The following is a 22,141-nucleotide window of genomic DNA, read 5'->3' on the forward strand; positions in this document are numbered from 1 at the left end:
CAAACCTCGTGTTAGCGTGTTTAATATGGCTTAGAGAAAGACTCTGGTAACTTAAAGTGGCTACCATATCTCAACTGTTCAGCAAATTTAGCATTGAGGTGCCTGCGCCCACGAAAGAGAGCCCACAGAAGGCCTCATGGTAACTTCCGTAGTGACCCCACTGTGAATTCTTAAGTTTTCTTGCTGCCCAAAGTGCATTTGTAGACAGCTTAATTCATACACACTTTTAATAACCATGGTGCATCATAAATAACTCCTAATCACTGAGCTTGCGCGATGAAATTATTGAATTTTATTTGTTTGCTTTGATGCGCTTTACTGAAAACTGCTGAATGCATTTGAGAGTTGAACTTGTGATCTTCCTGCTACTGTTTTATGAAATAAATGCTGTATTTTTAATGAGATTGTCAAATGAATGAGATTGTCAAACGATTCAGCAGCCTGCACAATTCAGTTCTGTAGCTTCGTTACTGTTAGCCTAAAAAAGTAGAGCTTGCATGTCTATATGCTTCGATTTAATGCAGTTTTATCAAGTTGTATGCAATGGATTAGATTACCGAAGCAGGGAATTATGTACCCAATGCTTAGCTGCACTGCAGCCTTCTTTAGCATGCTTTCAAATGCCGTGGGGTGTATTTTACATTTCAAAGACGTTTGGTTGCCTTATTGGACCGCTGGGATTTCAAGGGCCATGCAGTTCCTTTCATCATTGCCCCACAAGCCAATGCAAAACCAGGCCAAGCTTTGCTTACGGTATGTGAAATACAGCAAGCTTGTTGTACTGCTAAGGCACATTATCACGAACACGCGTATTGTGTTCATTTATAATCAGTATGCATGACCCGTGTATATCCTAAATCCACAACCGAATGTCCCACAAACGTCCTTTGGACGATAGATAACACAAAATGTCCCAGAAGTGTCCTAAATCCTGACAGAAATGTCCGTAGGGCATGCTCGGCGTTATGCAATAAGAACAATCTATATTTAGACATCTCTTGGATGTCCGAATATCTCATTATGACGTTCTAGGGCATTTATGACGTTCTAGATCTAGGGCGTTTACCATGGTGCTTCGGCGAAAAAGTACCTAGAAACATGCTTTTTGGGTTTATTACATAACGAGGGTCTCGAATCCAGGAACACTTATGCCTTCAGGTAGCATGCGTGGGTTTATTGACCAGTTGCCTTCACCCAAGAAGATCACGTACTTGTGACGCCTGCATCAGAAAGGATGTTCCACATCCGCCGCCAAGGTTTGTGAGTGGTGGCACTGGCTAACACCCCCCAGGGTTCTAGTAGGAAACATAAATACCCAAGAAAGTAGATGGGAAAATGGCGCCGTGGTAGGGGAATTGGTAAAGCATCGCAAGCGTAATGCGAAGATGTGGCATCATTCCTCACCTGCGGCAAGTTGTTTTTTCATGCACTTTAATTTCCATAAGCTTCATTTTCTTTAATTCATTTAGTTAGGACAAGTAATTTCCCCTGTGTTGTCCTTCCTGTCAATGTTTACTGGCTTCTTATGATAAGGATGTTATTCACTCGTTTAGCGACTGCGTCTGTTCCACCCTATCTCTGCTTCCTCTTCCCCTCCTCTCTACCATTCTATCTAGCTCGCCTCTGAACTTGCGTGTTAGTAGAAAGGTAAGCGCAGCAGTTTCTGCAATCCTTTTGCAGGGGGTCACTGATCATTAAAGCTGTCAAGCTGCTAATGTGGCGACGCCCAGGGAGTTCCAGAGGGTATGTGCTATTCGACGCGATGCAAAGTCGAAGCGAGTTTCTCACGTCGCTTGCTCTGCTGCGCTCCTGTCGTGTATACACGTGCTCTGAACCACCCCTCGACGCGGTGTGCAAGACAGCAGCAGCAGCAGTGGGAAAGTCGAAAGAAGAGGAAAAGAAAGCTTCACTTTAAGAGGAAGCTTTAGCTCGGGCCCAACTCCGACGCGGCCTATTCAAATACATGTAAAACGCAAAAACGTTTTTATGAGATAACCCCTGGACCGATTTTGATGAAATTTGTCGCATTTGAAAGAGAAAGTTAAATTCTAGTGACTGTTGGAAGCGGAACACGATTTTCTTATATTTGACCGTTTGAAAAAAATAGAAGCACGAAGTTTACAGATTCATAGCTCTGCATCAAGAACTGATATCACGGTTCTGTAAACGGCATCCATTAGATCATTGAAAGCGGACAAATTCACTATGTCATTTTATATCTTACGTGAATTTGTACGTTGGTTACAACGGTTTTGCAAACGTTGTATTTCCCTATGATTAAATTTTTTTATATTCATGTATAACATATCAATTTTGTCCGCTTTAGATGTACTATTAGATGCAATTCACAGAATTGTATTATCATTCTTAGTGGTTAAGTTACAGAGTTGTAAACTTGATATTTTCGTTTTTTGAAAATTTCCGATTATTGCCAATTTTTAATAAAAAATTAACAATCTAACTCAAAAATTCGAAACCAACAGTCACTAGATTTTAAGTTTGTCTTTTAAATGCAACAAACCTCGTCAAATTTGGTGCAGTGGTTGCCGAGAAAAACGAATTCTCCTTTTACATGTATTTAGATAGGAGCACTCGAGCTAAAGCTTCCTCTTAAGGGGTTTACTTACATTATGCATACGGGCTCCAGGTACAGAAGCCCACTCCATGTAGAAGCTAATTCTGAGTTCACATCAGGATACATGACCCTCTCTGAACGAAAGGTCTCCACTTTTAACCTTTCGTCTTCCTTAGGCGACTAGACTAGAAAATCTGATGACTGTATCGCGGTCAATTACACACGTCGAATCGGTCGCAATATCCCGCCAGGATTTCATGCCGTTCCGCTGAACTCCAACTTCGATGGTATGAAATGTGTAAGCGTATTGTAACCTAGGAATCCAAGGTTAGTGCTGTTCTTCAGTAGCAGTCGACTTGGGCCCCTTTCATTTATTAGTTCAGATTATCATTTTCATATAGAAGGTCTTGACCCATCAACGGTCGGCATCAAAGCTGCATTGACTTTGGGATAGGTGGGTGATGAATGGGGTGGCGTGCCTCTCGTCAAGGTTTAAGAAATGCTCTTCGCCGTATTGAGTTGTAACAGGAGCTTCAGTAGTGAGCGTCGACAGCGCCAAAGCTATTATCGTGCCTCGACGCACCATTCGCGCTGCGGCGCAGCTGTTCCCTTTATTGCACTGACCCCATCTAGTCTTCTATTTCACTGCAGCAGTGGCACTAACCACTTCAGCCAGTTCGTTTTCTCACTCGCAAGCAGTGCTCGTAACGTGGGAGGAAACGCCAGCCCATCTCGCCACCGGAAGAGGCTCCAATATGTGGTCGATGCCACAGGACCTTTGTGTTGCCTTAGGATTTTGCAGAAAAGGTCAATTGCCAATTTTCTTTTCGAATGTGAGCAAGCGGCTCAAGCAACAATGCGTCCACACCAAGCTTTCTGCTTCAACAATTGGTGATTCGGAGATGCACCATGAACAATAAAATGTTTCTCAGCACTCCGTTTTGACTCTTCTTGAAGAGACTGTGAAGAGCAACTCTTCTGATGATGCTTGTCCGTCCTCGTCGGTCCAAATGGACAGTGAATGCGACAGGCTTTCCACATCGTGTGCAGCAAGGGATGAACCTGATTCCGCGACAGAACTGACCACCTCGGATGTGGATGTCGACCATGCAGGCCAGTTGAACATTTCGAAATTTAAGATAGAGTCACCCACACAGCCAATACTAAACCCATTTCTAAGAAGAATGGCAAATTGAGCATAAGCTTCCACTCGGACTGGTACTGCCTATTTCCTTGGTTGGAGTGCAGAAAGTAGGCTGACGCAACTTTCTGTTACCATTCTAGAATGTTTTCTACTGGTGCCAATGAGAAATTTGCATTTGTCAACGGTGGATATAGTAACTAGAAGTCCTAGAAAAAGATGCTCGTTTCAGAAAGCACGAAAACTCACTCGCGCATAAGTCTTCCCTGACACCATGGGTTTCCTACAGGCAGATGAAGTCAGGAAGATGGAGCAAGTCATTTGCAATCCATCTCAGCCACATGTAATCCAGGGAGATGCAGGAAAATGGCCTCTATACAGCAAAAGTCACAGATATATTGCGATTCACTGCCGTTCAGGGAATTGCTCAGAGGGGCCATGATGAAAGTGCTCCAAGTGAAAACAATGGAAACTTCGTTGAGCATTTGAACTTGTTTGGCACATATGACAATATTGCCGGAAAGAACCTGAGTGGTGGAGCAGCAAATGCGAAGTACGTTCATCATTTGATACAAGACCAGATCATCGAAATTCTGAGCCACATCACATTAATAAGTAAAAAGGAAGAGATGAAAAGCTCGAAGTATACTTTGCACTTATTGTCGATGAAACCAAGGACCTAAGCAAGACGGAACAATTATCAGTTGTACTAAGGTACTAGGCAACTGGGGCTATCTTTGAGCGGTTTCTTGGATTCGGCAATGCAGAGCACTTGGATGCAAAGTCACTCCTGGGCTACGTAAAGGAAACATTGAATTGCTGTGGCATAGATACTCGGCTGTGCATTGCTCAAACACATGATGGCGCGAGTGTGATGAGCGGTATCTCAAGCAGCGTCCAGGCTCTGTTCAGGCAGGAATTGCTGCAGGCAGTGTACATCCACTGCATGAGCCACCGCCTCAATCTAGTCATCGTGGATGTATGCAAGCTGATAAAACCGGTGAGGAATTTTTTATCTCTTTTAGAACGCCTCTATGTTTTCCCTAGTGGATCTGCAATTCACTCTCTGTACATAGACATGCAGAAAAGTTATTTGCCAGTGACAGAGCTGCAGCGTCTCAGGGATACATGATGGGCCTGCCAGGTAACGGCTTGCACATCAGCAATGAAAAGCTTTCCTGCTATCTTTGTATGTCTAGCCGAAGTCATCGGTACAAAGAGCAGGCAGCAACGGATGTTAGCGATCTGCTTGAGCAAATGAAATTCTTGTTTCTCTTTTATTTAAGCCTATTTACCAAGATACTCAGCCGACTTAAAGTTCTTTAGGACCTATTGCAAAGTAGAGACTGTAATATTAGTCAGGCATGCCTCATGGCACGCACAGTGATTGATATGTTCTACGAAATGAGAAATTTGCAGAACACATTCGACACTGTCTGAGCGCAAACCTGCAGTATTTCTGAGAACAGGGTGTCCCGAAGAAAAAAGCAGAGAATGACACGCATATAACAGTATGTATTGAGTGAAGGTCAGCCCATTGAAGAAAAGTCCACAGATTCAAAGGAAACAATCAGAGTCGGTGTTTTTCTTTCCATCTTGGATCACCTTACTGCGAAGCTGACCAGGCGGTTCACGGAGAACGATGATGTACTCTGCGAAGTTAGCCCTCTCCACCCATGGAGTGAGAATTTTATGGACATCTTCTTACCGAAGCCTTTCGCTGAGCACTATGCATGCCCCGTTGAAAGCGTTGAAGTTGAGTGCAAGCTGATAAACGGAACTTCTTCAGCGCATCGAAGCCGAAAGGAAGTGCAAGATAGAGACACAGCAGCAACTGGTGACTGTCTTATGAGAACATAAACAAGCCTTCCACAAACTGCACAATCTAGATATTATTGCTGCAACAATACCGGCATTGTCATCTTGTGAGCGCATGTTTTCGTACCTACGAAGATTGAAGACTTCGCAGCAAGAGGATGAATAACCATCTGAGCAACCTAGCTTTGCTTGCGGTTGAGCGATCTCTTGCCAATAAGATACATCTTCAGCGTGTTGTCAACATGTTTGATGCTGCGCACAGTAATCGACGTGTACATCTGCACTAGTATGCTGGTATAATGATACACCATTGTATCTTTGCGGCGTTTTTGTGGGAAAATTGTGCAGCGCGGGAGTAGGACCGATACCCATACCAGTATCTGCAGAACACCTGTTTCACCATCGAATAAATGCCGGCTGTGTTTTGTCTCTACTGCCACAGCGCAGGCATTGGCGTCTGTGGTTGTAACAAAACCTTCCTCTGTTCCTATCATCACTTTGAAAGAGACAACACATAGAGTGCTGTCCAAGGCCACGTCAGTGGCCTAGCTTGTGTGGTGAACATTGTATAGTCTGAGAGCTGTTATTTGCGCTTGTGAAACCTGCTGTACTGGGTGACCAAATGTGATGCTGACTGAAATGCCTATTGCATGCTCTATTTCTGCACTTCTGTTTTCTCTTCTATCTGTTTTTTTTATTCCTTCGCCACTACAGCTTTTCTTCATTCTTTTTCCCATTTCTAGCGTTTAGAATCACCGGATGGCGCTACAAGAGTGTATTCACTTTTTTTTTTATCTTTACCAAAGCTGGAACTGATATCCACTTTGCTTAGTGGTGCTTGTCCTCTCTCCTGTTGTGAAATGTACTCATTAAAAACTATAATGCAAAATAGTTAACTAATGTTATTTTGTTGCTGCTGGTTATCTGTCTTTTTCTTTATTTAATACTGTTTTTTATGTATGTACTGTACCCTGTGTTATATAAATTTTCCTTTGCTGAAGCACTGTTGTGTAAATATGCTAAATGTTAATTTATATCTTACTGTTATGCTCGGATAGCTTATTCACACTGACGTGTTTAGAAAGCCTTCAGCCCAGTTAAAAATAGACAGAACACAAAGCACAAGTTCCCCGCCTCCCTGAAGGAACTCACTTGCTGTAGGTGGCTCCTCCCCCTTAATGAAATCCTGGCGCCGCCCCTGGTCTGCACCCGCTTTCACGACGAAGTCTTCGCACAGCCATGAATCCTGGTGGAATGTGACCACTGCCCACTTAAGGTGATCTTAAGAAACCATTCTGTATATGTATACTAAGTGTGCAAAGAATGCACATGATACTCTGGGAATACTCTCTTCGGATAACATACAAACCGGGAAACAAGATGATCATATAGCAGATGCCCTGTCTCGGTTTCATTCGAAAGAAAAGGTGTCCAAAGAAAAGCACTTTTAAGTATATGTCGTCCACGAGCTAACAGTCTCCAGAGAAAGACCACAGCAGATCAAGTGTGAAACAAACTAAGATGAGGATCTCTGTACCCTGAAGCTACATGCAAGCTCAAAATGGTCAGAAGAATAAAAGTCCGTCCTGGAAGAAATACGAACCTACTGACAGCAGTCATATTTGCACACATCCTACATCTACAACATTGTGCAGGCTAAAGCAATGAACCTACGTTGTGTGTGCACAAATGATGTGAGGAACATTGTGCAAACATGGTGACTCGCATAGCGCCATCAAAAGAAGCAATACTAAATAGCAACTTAGAAATCTAGCTGGAATTAATCTCAGAATATTTCTTGGATTTCAGAACAGCTAAATTTTAGAGCAAAATTGCACCTGAGTAGAACTATCCTGATTGGGCCATGTTCCTTAAAACTCGCCTTCATTGTTTACATTTGGGTTACTGAACATGTGCCTTTTGCATTGTGGCGAGCAGGTACTTAAGCAAGTCGTCGATTCACTAGCCACAAAAATCCGAGATAAACAGGGTAACAGTATGAAATGCAAGGCAAAAAATAGTACACATAGACGCTACATAGAGTGCCATTAAAATGTGCAACAGCTCACCTACTTGCACATTACGTGCAACAGGAAGCCCCACGATAGAGAAATTTTTTTTCGTGATCTACGCACCAAACTGAGTGGCAACAGCAGCAACAAACTCAAGAACCAGTTTAAATCTTAGCACCGTAGGAGAAGAACGGACAAGCTGAGAGCCCACATGTGCCCTGTTCGCAACGGCAAATTCAACAAACAAGAGCAACAGTACTAAAAAAAAAAGAATAAAAGTTGCAGAGGACCAATCTACCAACCACAAACGAGTTGCAAGGCACAGGGAAATGAGCTGCTCCAGAGTTGCGCGTAAGTGCCCCAGCGTGTGTGTGGTGCGACTTTAAAAGTTTCGCATAGTTCAATGCTAGTTCAGTGTTCAAAACTAACGAGACCTGACGACTGCGCACTAATAAACGAGGTGGCCAAAGATTGATGCCTATGTGGGTGGCTGCGGCCGAGCATGAGGTTCCGGAAGTACATAATTATTATCGAAATTCGAAAGCAAATTTTCGCTCACTTCAGCCTGGTTATTAAACCTCGTGAATACATATACACAGTAGCTGTAGGAAGGAGCTCACTGATCCAAACGCCATTATTGATTGATGCCAGCTATTCGTCAACAGCAGCCCCATATTGGAATCACCTGTATTAGAAAATAAGTAAGCCCGACAAGAGTTAGGAGCAGCTAGCTGCTCCTAAGTTCGGGCTGCTGTAGGCGTCTCAAAAAGAGAGTGTATGAGAAAAAAGGTGAACTTGCGCTCAACGCGCGTCTTGCACAACTCCAAAATTTGGCTGAGATGTTCACATTAGTGCGTGCTATCAGCAGATTATGTTTTCCCAAGCCCGAGGGGGTTGAGGACCCCTTTAAAAGGTACCACATTTACCGACAGTCGCAGTGCTCCATTCCTATCGCTATGGAAATTGTGCCATGAGTATATGAACTTGGATGATCTTTCACCTTGGAATTATACATATATAACCACTCACAAGATGGCGAAGCTCAGCCAGTGAGTTCAACAAATTGCAACAATTGAAATGACCGTATACCTACAAGATGCTCTGTGATGCACGCAGACGTCACAGTTAACTCGAGAAGAGGAAAATAGCTTTCTGAAACCTGACACACCCTGAGATCCAAGCCACTTCAAGCTAGGCAACCGTCTTTTCAAGCCCCTTATTACTTGAACTGCAGAAACCCTTACCAACTTGCCTAACATCAACACAACCCACATCTACACTGACAGGCACGGGGCAGTTAAGCAAAAACGTCTATTTGTAAGCAGAAAATCCATTATCCAGCGGAACATGTTTGCCCTTATCCCCCCGCGTGTCTGCCCTGTTGCCCACAATTTTTCTCTGGTGGAGGAAGCCTCCGTGTGGAGACTTTAACTCTTTCCGTACTGTGCCCTGTTGCAATCGCACCGCTGGCACGAGTTGTTGCATCTGGGTCGCAAGCCCCAAGGGTAGCGTTGGCCTGGCGGCCTGGGGCACAACTGGAAGCATCCGAAGGTCCCGGCAAAGCATGAGTCGACTGCTAACAGAACAACTTGTTTATTCTAGCATCGGAAAAGAGCGGGCGGTCAGGTCGACCGAAGTGGAGAGACGGGAGAGCACGATACTCGACAGACAAAATCGGGACCTCTCTCTTGGCGTCCGGGGGCAGCTGCTTTTATACTCTCGGATGTGAGGGCAAGAAGGAACGTCTCCGGATGAGGCCACGTGACGGCGGGGCACGGACATGCTGAGAGACATGTTGAGACAAGAAGGTGACGCATCCGCCGGGTCAGCGCCGGTCAGACCTCCTCGCTTCACACTTGGGGAGCTCCTCTCCCCGGCTGCCGCGCTTTGACAAGCGTGGGCACCAACATGCCTGGACGCGCTTGGCGGGGAGGCGTTGCGGCGGCGCTGAATGGGCCAAAATGTCCGCCGCTTTGAACGAAGCCTCGGCGTCCATTGCATCCGCGCTGGCTATACCGCGCGTCGTAGGCGAAACGTAACAGACCGCCCCGCCGGAGGAAGGAGATCCCGATGGTCAGGGGACTGCATCCGCTGTCCGGAGGGATGTCGCTCGATGATGCTCAAAACCGAAGTCGGTCGTCCTTTGGCGTTTCTTGAGCGCAGCGCACAGAGAAGGCCTCGTTCTCACGTTCAGGTTCACACAGGACACTGCAAAGTGACTTCCGGAGAGTTGCCATTTTTGTTCTCGTTCCCAGCAAGCGTTAGAACTACGCCGAAACTCAAGCGCTCAGTCAGCAAGCACGACACAACCCTCACTAAGCCCTGCCAGGCTCTTTTCCCTTTTTTACTACTGCCTAGTCCCTTACAGTAGTCTAGCAGCACCCAGAACGCGTCCACAAATTGGAAAATTGCACTAGAAAGCACGTCATCACTTTGAAACACTAAACAAAAGCAATATGTTAAAAATCCTGCCTCAGGAAGAAAAACATCCGTAACAAACAACTCTGAGACTGATTCCTACGTTAGGGGCTTCGACTTAAGCCATCGGCGTTACCGTTGAGACTCCCCTTTTTGTAACGCACCTCAAAGGAATATTGTTGCAAAGCGAGGCTCCAGCGCAGGAGGTGGCCATTTTTGGGAGAGATGGTCTGCAGCCATTGGAGAGGGCAGTGATCCGTCTCAATGATAAACCTCGAGCCGGCTAGGTAGCATGACAATTTCTGAACGGCCCACACGAGACACGCACACTCTTTCTCGGTGGCGCTGTACGCCTGCTCACGAATGGTCAGCTTACGACTAGCATACAGGACGGGGTGTTCCACTTCTCCATTTTCCCGTTGGCACAGTACAACGCCCATGCCTCGCTCACTAGCATCGCACTGAACAATGAACCCTTTTGTGTAGTCTGGCGATCGTAGCACAGGCTGGCTTGTTAGGGCGCTCTTTAGGGCGCTAAATGCTCTTTCCTTTGTCTCGTCCCAGACGACTGTTTGGGGCTCTGTTTTTCTTAGAGCATCCGTCAGGGGAGCCGCGATATCAGAGTACCTGGGGATGTACCACTGATAGTAGCCGGCGACACCTAAGAACAACCGAATATCGGTCTTTGTGCGCGGTTGCGGGAAGTCTCGCACAGCGGCCACCTTTATTTCAGAGGGGCGGCGACGACTCGGTCCAATCATGTGACCGAGGTAGACAACCTCGGCCTGTGCTAATTGGCACTTGGGAGCCTTGACTGTCGAGCCCGCTTCGCGCAGGCGGGTTAGCACTGCCCGCAAGTGTGCCATATGCTCAGACCAGGATGCGGAGAATATCGCTACATCGTCTAGATACGGTAAAGCGAATTCTTGCTGTCCCCGCAACACTTTATCCATGAGGCTTGAAAAACAGTATGGCGCGTTCTTCAAACCAAAACTCAAAACTTTAGGACGGAATGTCCCCATTGGTGAAATGAACGCCGCATACCTACTAGCCTCTTCTGTAAGTGGAACCTGCAAATAACCCCTGACAAGATCTAGGATGGAAATAAACTGAGCGCTACTCACTTTCTCAAGGCGCTCCTCGACGTTAGGGATCGGATAAATTTGATCCGTAGTGATGGAATTAAGCCTGCGGTAGTCGACGCAAGGACGAGGTTCCTTGCCCGGTACCTCAACTAAAACCAAAGGGGAGGTATAATCACTCTCACCCGCCTCAATAACACCGAGCTGTAGCATTTTCTTTACCTCAGCCTCCATAATATCGTGCTGGCGGGGTGACACCCGGTACGCCTTGGATCGTACTGGCTCTGGGGAGGTAAGTTCTATATCATGAGTAAGGACAGAAGTCCTACCAGGCCTCTCAGAGAACTGACCTTGAAATTCTTGTAAGAGCTGATGTAGTTCGGTTTTCTGCTCAGGCGACAGCGGTGCTTTACTGATTAAGTCACTAATGACTTGATCGGTGTCTTCCCTGTTCGTCACTGAGCCTAGTCCCGGAAGCTCGACTGGAAGCTCTTCGGGAATGTTTACCATCATACACACTACTGCTTCCCGTTGCTTATAGGGTTTGAGCAGATTACAGTGGTAAACTTGCTGTGCTTTCCGTTTTCCTGGCAGACTCACCAAGTAGTTGACGTCCGACAGTTTTTGAACAATCCGTGCTGGGCCCTCCCACTGCACGTCGAGTTTGTTTTTTAGCGATGTGCGCAATATCATGACCTCATCGCCCACCTCAAAACGACGGGCCCTGGCTGTCCGATCATAATAAACCTTGGCCCTCTGCTGGGCCTTTGCCATTGCTTCACCTGACAACTCCTGTGTCCTTCTTAAGCGTTCGAGGAGCCTAAGCACGTACTCCACCACGAATGGGTCGTCGCCCCTGCCTTTCCACGATTCTCGAAGCATGCGAAGCGAAGACCGCAGCAAGCGACCGTACACCAGCTCAGCTGGCGAACACTCCGTAGCCGCATGCGGCGCGGTCCTTAATGCAAACATCGCCCCAGGCAGACACAGCTCCCAGTCAGTTTGTTGTTCAAAACACAATGCTCTCAACACGCGCTTCATGACGGAGTGGAGCTTCTCAACGGAATACGACTGTGGGTGGAACACTGAGATGTGTAACAGCTTTACCCCACACCTTTCGAGAAAAGCTGTCGTCAAAGCGCTAGTAAACACTGTGCCCTGATCTGATTGGATTTCCGCAGGAAAACCAACTCGCGCAAATATGGACAGTAGTGCATTGACTATCTCAACTGAGCTGAGTTCTTTAAGCGGCACTGCTTCAGGGAACTTTGTCGCTGGGCAGATCACAGTCAAAATGTGTCTGTACCCCGTGGTTGTTACCGGCAGAGGTCCCACTGTATCAATACCGAGCCGTCTAAAAGGCTCCGTAATGATAGGCACCAACTTCAACGGCGCCCTCGATTTGTCCCCTGCTTTGCCCACCCGCTGACAGGAGTCACATGTCCTCACAAAGTGGTCTGCGTCTCGAAAACACCCTGGCCAATAGTACTCTTGCAAGAGACGGTCCTTAGTTTTCTTAACTCCTAGGTGTCTGGACCACGAACCTCCATGCGACAAGCGAAACAGATCCTGACAGCAGCACTGAGGCACGATCAGCTGATCGAACTCCACTCCCCTGCGGTCTAGATACTTCCGGTACAGGACCCAACCTCTTTCCACAAAACGAGCATTTTTCTTGGCGATACCTTCCTTGACATTGCAGCGTATGTTTTCTAGGCTGCCATCCTTTTTTTGCTCGGCTATCAAAGCCGACCGACTGACTTTTAGCAACCTATTAAGTCCGTCTGACGTAGGCGCGATGAGCAAATCTGCAGATACCTCTTCTAACTTTCCCGTGTCGGGCATTTCCTCTCCAGTGTCTGGTGCCTTCAACGCTACAGGCTCAATTTTATTCAGTTCGGACGTGCTCTGAATATCAGCTTGCTGCGCCTCTGACCCTTTCTCATTGCTCGATAACGTCGGCCCCGCAACTACCGCCTTTGCAGCGAGCTCCCGAACCTTCGATCTGGTTAAGGCCTGAACGCTAGCCTTACCAAACAAAAGCCCCTTCTTGCGCAGGAGGTGATCGGACCTGTTCGAAAATAGGTACGGGTATTGGGGGGGCAGCATAGCTGACACTGTGGCCTCCGTCTCAAGTGCTCCGAAAGGTCCTTCAATAAGCACTTTTGCTACGGGCAGACACACGCTATGAGCATCCACAGCTTGCTTGATCCATGCGCACTCGCCCGTGAACATATCGGGTTCTACGTAAGAGGGGTGAACTACATCCATTGTAGCTGCGGAATCGCGAAGCACTCGGCACTCTTTCCCGTTCACGAGGAGGTCTAGCATGTAAGGCTCGAGAAGCTTCATGTTCTCATCAGTGCTGCATAATGACAAAAACACGACTTTTGTTTTTGTTTCCGGACACTGCGCCGAAAAGTGACCCGGCTTCTGGCACGTATAACACACGCGCGCTTGCCTCATATCGAACCGTTTTCTGTGTTCGGCTTCGGCTGCCGCCGTCTCCGTAGGTTCGGTCGGACTGCTTTCTCTCGCATCCACACTACGTGTGTTCCCCCTTGCTCTCATGGGTGTGAACTTCGGCCTCTCAAACTTGGAGTAAAATTCACCCTTTTGACCGTCCTTAGCTCCGCGAGCCCGACGCGTCACAAACTCTTTGGCTAGCTCAGCGGCTCTAGCCACCGTACTAACGTCTGGCCTATCCAAGACCCAGTACCGCACGTTCTCAGGTAACCGACTATAAAACTGTTCCAGCCCGAAACACGGCAGAACTTTCTCGTGGTCACCAAACGCTTTCTCTTCTTTGAGCCACTCCTGCATGTTTGACATAAGCCTGTAGGCAAACTCTGTATATGACTCACTTTTGCCTTTCTCATTTTCCCGAAACTTCCGACGGAACACCTCCGCTGACAGCCTGTACTTTTTTAGCAGACTCGATTTCACTTTGTCGAAATCCTCTGCCTCCTCTCTCTTCAAGCGAGCGACTACGTCGGCCGCCTCTCCGGGTAACAAAGTGAGCAAGCACTGTGGCCACGTTTCCCGAGAGAACCCCTGCTTCTCGCACGTTCGCTCAAAGTTAACCAGGAACAAACCAATGTCCTCTCCAAGCATTAAGAATTACGGCCGCATCAGGTCAGTCATATTGAGCAATACTCGTTCTCCTGCACCGTGTGCCTGACTTCCATTACGAGCGCGTTCCATCTCTATGTCGAGACGCTTCATTTCCAAAGCGTGTTGACGGTCGCGCTCTTTTTCTTGTTGCTCTCGCTCTTTCTGTTCTTTAAATTCGCGCTCCTGTTTCTCTTTCTGTTCTTTAAGTTTGCGCTCCTGTTTCTCATTCTGTTCTTTAAGTTCGCGCTCCTGTTTCTCTTTTTGCTCTTTAAGTTCGCGCTCCTGTCTTTTTGCCCTCTCCTCAATGGTCTCAAGGCATTCCGACAGCTCGTCATCCTCAGCTTTTAACTCAAGAATAGCCCTTAGCAGTTCTGGTTTTCTGAGTTTGTCTGAGACATCCAGACCCAACTCTCTTGCAAGCTCCAGCAATTTCGGTTTGCGCAACGACTTCAAATCCATGGCTGCTCTGAATGCTGCTTTCTCTACTGCCTACTATTGTCTTGCTGCAAACTAACCCGGCAGCAACGACAACTACAATTACCAGCTCTGTTTCTGACACTAACAAAAGCCTGGCAAAACTCAGAAGAAGAAAATCCCGCACTCACCAAACCTCGCAGCCAAGAATTCAGCGCAGTCGTTCCGCTGCAGGCAACCAGTCATCACACAGGGCTCATTGCACTGCTCCCGGATGGTCGTTGTGCTGCTCAGCATACAGTCAACCGCATAGCTTCGCTGCTGGCCTCCGTTGTCGCGATCTCACCGCTGGCAGACAGTTGTTGCAATCACACCGCTGGCACGAGTTGTTGCATCTGGGTCGCAAGCCCCAAGGGCAGCGTTGGCCTGGCGGCCTGAGGCACAACTGGAAACATCCGAAGGTCCCGGCAAAGCACGAGTTGACTGCTAACAGAACAACTTGTTTATTCTAGCATCGCAAAAGAGCGGGCGGTCAGGTCGACTGAAGTGGAGAGACGGGAGAGCACGATACTCGACAGACGAAATCGGGACCTCTCTCTTGGCGTCCGGGGGCAGCTGCTTTTATACTCTCGGATGTGAGGGCAAGACGGAACGTCTCCGGATGAGGCCACGTGACGGCGGGGCACGGACACGCTGAGAGACACGTTGAGACAAGAAGGTGACGCATCCGCCGGGCCGGCGCCGGTCAGACCTCCTCGCTTCACACTTGGGGAGCTCCTCTCCCCGGCTGCCGCGCTTTGACAAGCGTGGGCACCAACATGCACGCACACACACACGCACACTTGACGACACGTGGCATTGAAACATGCCTGGACGCGCTTGGCGGGGAGGCGTTGCAGCGGTGCTGAACGGGCCGAAATGTCCGCCACTTTGAACGAAGCCCCAGCATCGTAGGCGTAACGTAACAGCCCATTGGGCATCGTTAGCCTGTTAACGATAGTTTGAAACGCCGGTTTCAAGACTTTCCACACCACCCACGGAGACGCTGCGGTATCGGACATGAAGGAGGAGAACTATTTTGGTTTCTAAGCAGTTCGTTTTTTACCCCCAGGTGGTAAAACATTTGAACGCACTCCAAAGTTTTCAAGATCGTCAAAGTAGCAAGCGAAAATGGACGCCCGCTTTCAATGGTTTGAAACGCCACTTTTGAAATGCTGACACTCTGCACCATGGGATGAAAAGGAGAAGTATATTTTTGTTTTCTAAACAGTTCACTTTTTTCCCTCAAGGTGTTAATTTTTTAACACACTCTGAAGTTTCACTACTGCCAAAATAGAAAGCAAGAATGGCAGCCTCGGAAAGCGGCGCTCGCGCTTTAAAAGATCGCAGATCTCGTGATTCCGCTGTGTTTGCAGCAGATTTTATCGGTGGATCGAGCAACAGCGAGTCTGAGAATGCTGCCTTTTGGTCATACATTGAGAGCGACGACGACGCAAGCCAGCCCAGAATATCGGTGGCCACAGCCTGGCCCGCCAAACTGTAGTGCTTGCACTTAAATTTTTCTAGTGAAAAACCTGTTGAATGAAAAATAGATTTTTTGTGATACAGTGTCTACTAGACGGCAATACATTTTCTGTATCATAATTTATGTTACATATTTTTTTTGGTAGATACAAGCACTTCTTTACAAACTTTGCTCAATTTTGTGACACAATCTTGATTTTGGCAATTTGTACCTGTTTTATGACATACATCTCGTTAATAAATATGTCGCCTTGAAAAAGACAAGTCCACTTGTCGAAACCTTGGCTCCCGTTTTCACCTTGTTCTCCTTTTGCTCATCGTCCTGAATTTCCATCTCCCGCCTTCCCCTGTTTTCCATGGATCTCGTTAATAAATCTTTTATGCGTGAAAAGTGCATTCATTCTGCTTTTTGTTTATGTATTCCAGAAAATATTGAGTGGAGTAGTTAAGAAAAAAGATGTGGTGTAACCTGCAAAAAACACCCAGTTTCCCCATGGTGCGGAAAGAGTTAGGCCAACTAGCCATCACTTCCGCCTGGGGTCAGCGCTACGTACACATTGCCCAGTGTCCACAGTGCGCCGCTCGTGCATCTGCAGCTGATGCTCGCCATCTAGTTTAAACGTGCCCTGGGTCTCTCGGACAAAGACAACTCCCAAAAGTGTACTAAAAGGTGTGAATTTAACAGACTATGAACAAAGGATTATGCACAACACATTCTTTAAGTCTGTTGCAGTCTTAGTGAAACGAGCCTGCATGCGTATATGTAGATTCACACCGATGTTACGCCGGGTGGCAGCCAAAGAGAATAAAAAATAAACACTTTGCTGTGGGCGAGGGGCAGTGCTACATTCCAGGCGATGCGGGCATTTACGCTTAGCACTGCGATTGATACACCAAAGACCGTTCCGGAAGGTGAATGCCCTGTATAATTTCTTTGCAAAAAATACTGTAGGCTTTTGTGCATGTGACACCCCTCCGTTCGCGTGAACATACTGGTAATGGCGCACTGTGCATAGGATGGCAGCCAGATGGTTGGCCCGCACAGCGCATTATGGAGAGCGGAAAAGAATTGTCCGTACATCATCGTACGTACCTCATCAACAGAAATGGCCCTCAAGAGTAACGACAACACATCGAAATGCACATAATGAAGGCCAAAACCCAGACACGGCAGCAACGCTAAGGCAGATTCAATGGCTCACCCACCCCAATCCTCCCAAAACATGACAGCTTCTCTGTGCTCACAGCAATGAGTGTGCAGCAACGTCCCCCCTTATCGCCATTCCATTCTCCATAAGCCTAAATGAGCCCTTATGTTAAGGCTGTGTGTAAGGAGATCACTGGGAAAAGGAAGGGAGGGGTTCTGCAGCACTATGTAAAAGCTGGTGGAGCATCGCCAAAGCCAAAAGGTCTCAGAACCCCTATCTTGTGTGAGTGTGCACGGTTCTATCAAAGAAAGGTCACTATGCAAGCGTAAATTCTAATGAAATCTGAAGCGATCTATGAAGGCTTCAATGTGCCGCTTATAGTGAAAAGAGCCTGCATATGACAAAAATGGTGTAAACATAGAATAAAATTTGGTATTGCCATTTTGCTTCAATGCACTCGTACAAAGAAGGATCACTCATGGCAGAATGACAACATTCCAACAATACAAATAAGTAGGTTCATACACGAGTACATTTACAATGCTTATGTTCTAAACATTTCAGAAATGTAGCTTAGCTCCAACTAAACAAGGCATCCACAAATTGGTTCACCTAACCACAGAGAATTTCCCACAATTCAGGGCACAAACTAAGAAAAACAATGTGCAATTACCTTTTGTTGTGCACATGTAAACCACTTTTCATGCACAAGGTTGTTTAATTAGGCAACGATTTACTTGGAGAACAACATGTCCTAGTGAGGCGTGCAACATTCAAAATTTCTCGCTGAGTATTTTACAGTACACAGGAATCTTTTGTACGCATAGTGAATAAACAAATGCTTCATTGTTGAGCAGTTACATCATGGAATATCACATGGCTGTGGCCACTGAAATGTGTGCTCTAAACTGATTACCAAAAATATCTCCGCAACATTCAGCACCCCTGCATAGCCTTGGCTATATCATAATATAGCTAAACAACTTGTTCATTTGTATTACAATATATTTATTTCCACACTGTGTACCAACATAACTGGCAGGATACCTGACTTTGGTATTGTGGTGTTGCCAGTGTCATGTGTCACGTCATATCAGTGTGTTCAAATTGTTTCATGGCATTCTTAAAACACAATGGAGCAGCTTTTCACATTATACTGGTACATGCTATGAATTACCTCGGCAGCTCAACATATCTGAGCATACAGTAACACTTGTGTAACAGATTGTTATGTAGCATACTGCACACGCATGCATGTTCCTAATTCACATTTGGCTTAATACATTGACACCTACATCGCATGACGGTGTCGATAGACAATTGCTATCCGAATTCCCAAGTTACAAATAAGCAAGCTTTGAAAGAAGATCCAGCACTGATATGGCCACAAGTTGGTGCAGGTGCCTCTTTACGTGGATGTAATGTTGCCACAGTCTGAAGGCATATGTGCCACCAAAATGGCTGAGTGGATGTGGAAGTAATCCTTAGGAGTGCAAGTTGCAGAACAAAAAGAAAAAGCCACAAATATGTTTATTTATTACATGAAGGTACATTGTCGCCCTATTAGAAGAATTTCTTGTATACTTAATGGAATACAAATCAAATAGTGCGAGAATTGAAACAAATGTAGAATATGTTTGAAACTGTTTTTGATGAATGCACAGCTATTGTCAAAATATGGATAAAACAATGTACACATCCTGGTGTTCCTCTACTAAGCACACTCTTATGTTTTATGCCTACTATGCCCATAGGGGTGACATTTGTCATACTTTTGCTTCACTTTGAGGTTTATTAGTGCAGAGGTAATGTTTTAAGTGTTCGAGGAATATTAGAAAATAGTTGTATTGACAAAGCGCCTACTTTAACGTATGAAATATTTGCACGCCCTTAATCGAAACGGTGAACCCTCGTATTTATTATCTTAAAATCATGTCCTGTGCACAATTTCGTCGGTGAGGAAATTTCTGATGAGAGACTAGCACAACTGTAATTCAGAAAAAATCTTTTTCAGATTTCAAAAAACAGGATTGGCCCAATTTCTTGGTTTCTGCACATAAAGTATTACACAGTGCAGGTTTATATATAAGCCCAATTCAATGTGTAAAGTTTATACAAATATTTCCACAAATATATGTCACAATAGTGCTTATAGAAATGCTGGTACATTAGTTGAAATAAAAAGTAAGAATGAATTAGGCATGGTGGACTTGACATTCGACTCAAACCTTAAATTACTTATGTTACTTATAGCAGGTTCTTTCTGTTCTAACAATGAACTTCCAACTGCCGTCACTGAACTTCTCTTGAAGCCCCAGATACAATAAAGTGCTAACATCCCTATATTGCATGCTGTCAATAAACTATTGAAATATCAAGAACAGACAATGAATACTCAACAAACACTGGCATCTATTTGGTGCTCTGGTGAAACAGACAATGGAAAGCTTACAGAACAATCAATTCCTCTAAAAAAGTACTCATTTCTAAAAAAATAATGGCACAAATAGAATAAGATCAAAAGAATCCATGATGAATCATGTAGACCAGAACCAAGAGCCAACAAATACATGAATTGGTCTAAGAGAACAAGTTCATATGTACCAAAGAGAATACTGAAAAAAAAAAAAAACAGAGCCTAAAGAACACATAATTCAGACATTTGTAGTGTAACAATAATGATTACAATGAACATACATAGTTTGCTGGGGCATGCAAACAGTCATTTTTGAGATACTAATGAACATCGATTACTTTTCAAATAATGAAAAGCCACAATATAACAAAGCAAATAGCTATTTTTGCCGACTTCTGTTAATTACAGTTTAACTGTATATTGTTTTCTTTCTCAGCTACGACAACTTTATGTGGGTCAGTTCTCATAAATCCTTTTGCTCTGTGTTCCATAACGTGTTGAGAAAAGATGTAGAAAAAATATGGTGACGCCGCAAAAGTGTTTCAGGGACCCTTTAAGAGCAAGCTTGGGCTTGGGGGCTCCCATCTAAATGCGTGGGAAAGGAGAAATCGGTTTTCTTGACAACTACAGCACCAGACCACATGAGGTTTGCTGCATATAAAGGAAATAGAATCTGGTGATTGTTGGTAGTGAAATTTTAATTTAAAATCACGAATTTTCGGAAAAAGAAACTATCAAGTTTACATGTACTGAGCAATGAATATCACAATTCTGTAAAATGCTACAAGTAGGACATCTATAAAGTGGACAAAATTGACGTATTATACAAGGTGTTAAAATATGCGATTAATAGTGAGTCTGGTAGCGGCATGGCGAACAGCTCTCTGAACTTTGCTTGCTTCATTTTGCAGATCTCTGCTTGCGTCGGCCGCCACTATCCAGAGGACTATGCTTTTTCCATTTGTCGATTGCGTGGCATTCCGGTACATGTGAACTTGGACTCCACCTTCAACGGCACGTGTGATTTTGTATCACACGAGAACCTGCTTATCGACGACGACGAACTTCATCGGTGCTGGTCAAACAGTGGATGGCAGACTACTGCTGCAACGCTCACGTGGTCGCAGGACGATATAAAGCCAGACTCGCGGCTTCTGCTCTTCAGTGGGTCCGGTAGCAGCATGGCGAACGGCTGTCTCAACGTTGCTTGCTTCATCTTGCAGGTAAGCAATAGACACCGTGTGCATTGCTTCAGAAGTGACGATCGTTGTTTGCTGCTGCTGCTGGACCCTGAGTGCCTTTTGTGTACCTTTTCTTGTTTGTTGCATTCCTTGAGAATGTTGCTAATTATGTCGGGTGATGAAAAGTCAAACCCTGGCCCAGACACAAAATCTGAACATGTGCTCACGGAACTGCTAGAAGGGCAAACACAAGTAAGCCATGATTTAGTAAGTCTGACCGCTAAAATTGATGCATTTGAAGATAGGATCTCGAAAATAGAAGCGTGGGCGTCGGCCACCGCTGACATCGACCAGCGTGTGTATACTCTAGAAGAAACAGTCGACGACCTTAGAAAAGCCATCGAACTGCTGGGCAGAAAAAATGATTTAGAAAACCAATCACGTCGGAACAACTTAATAATCTATGGTCTGCCTGAGCCATCGCCTGAATTCCCTGAGCAACTATTTGCCACTGTGCTGAAGCTCCTTTCCACGAAACTGAAAATAGAATGCAACTGCGTTGAGTGGTGTCACAGGCTCGGTGCACAAAGGTGAGACCTACCATATTTAAGCTGCTCGATTTCAGAGTGAAGAGTTCCATACTAAGGAATGCTTTTGAATTCATAGGGTCAGATACTCATATCAGTGAGGACTTTTCTTTCCCTGTGTGGCAAACTCGCAAAGCTTTGTGGGTAATTCGGTCGAGCTTAGGAAGAACGTGAACAAGGTTCGACTGAGCTTTGACATTCTCATAGTAGACAGCGTCTGCTACTCCGGGGATGACACTAGCAAGTCGCTTATCAAAACTTCCAGCAACATACTTACCACTAGCAGCACAGAGTTACTTTGGGAAAGATACAACCTAACCCTTTTGAATATAAATGCACGCAGCCTATTGAACAAGCCAGTTCACTTCAATTGGCTAATTGAATGCCATCAACCATCTCTGATCTGTGTCACTGAGACCTGGTTAAATGACTTGGTCACGGAAGGTGAGTTTGTGCCTCCTAATTACTCTGTCTTGCGATGTGACAGGTTAAGAGGTAGCGGCGGCGGAGTAGCTTTATTTATTCACAAAGGCACTGATTTTGTAGTGATACCGAGTCTTTTTAACACAGAGTCGGTATGGTGCAAATTATAAATAGGTGATCTTGTGGTGGCTACTGGCACTTTATACCGGGCTCCTGATTCCAAAAAAATATATATATATTTCCAGATTGTTGCAATTATATATTAAAACACAAGCTTCACGACTGTAA

At 45.6% G+C, this 22,141-nt stretch overlaps 1 protein-coding gene and 1 pseudogene across 3 annotated transcripts in view; one reads left to right on the top strand and one right to left on the bottom strand.

The window, feature by feature from the left end:
- The window catches only part of LOC142590452 (uncharacterized), a 101,985-nt gene that overhangs the window by 44,048 nt on the left and 35,796 nt on the right, over nt 1-22,141 (bottom strand). The window lies entirely within an intron of this gene.
- Nucleotides 4,591-5,821, top strand: LOC142590761 (zinc finger MYM-type protein 1-like; annotated as a pseudogene).

Source organism: Dermacentor variabilis, chromosome 8 (genome assembly GCF_050947875.1).
Source record: "Dermacentor variabilis isolate Ectoservices chromosome 8, ASM5094787v1, whole genome shotgun sequence".
Classification (NCBI taxonomy): Eukaryota; Metazoa; Arthropoda; class Arachnida; order Ixodida; family Ixodidae; genus Dermacentor; species Dermacentor variabilis.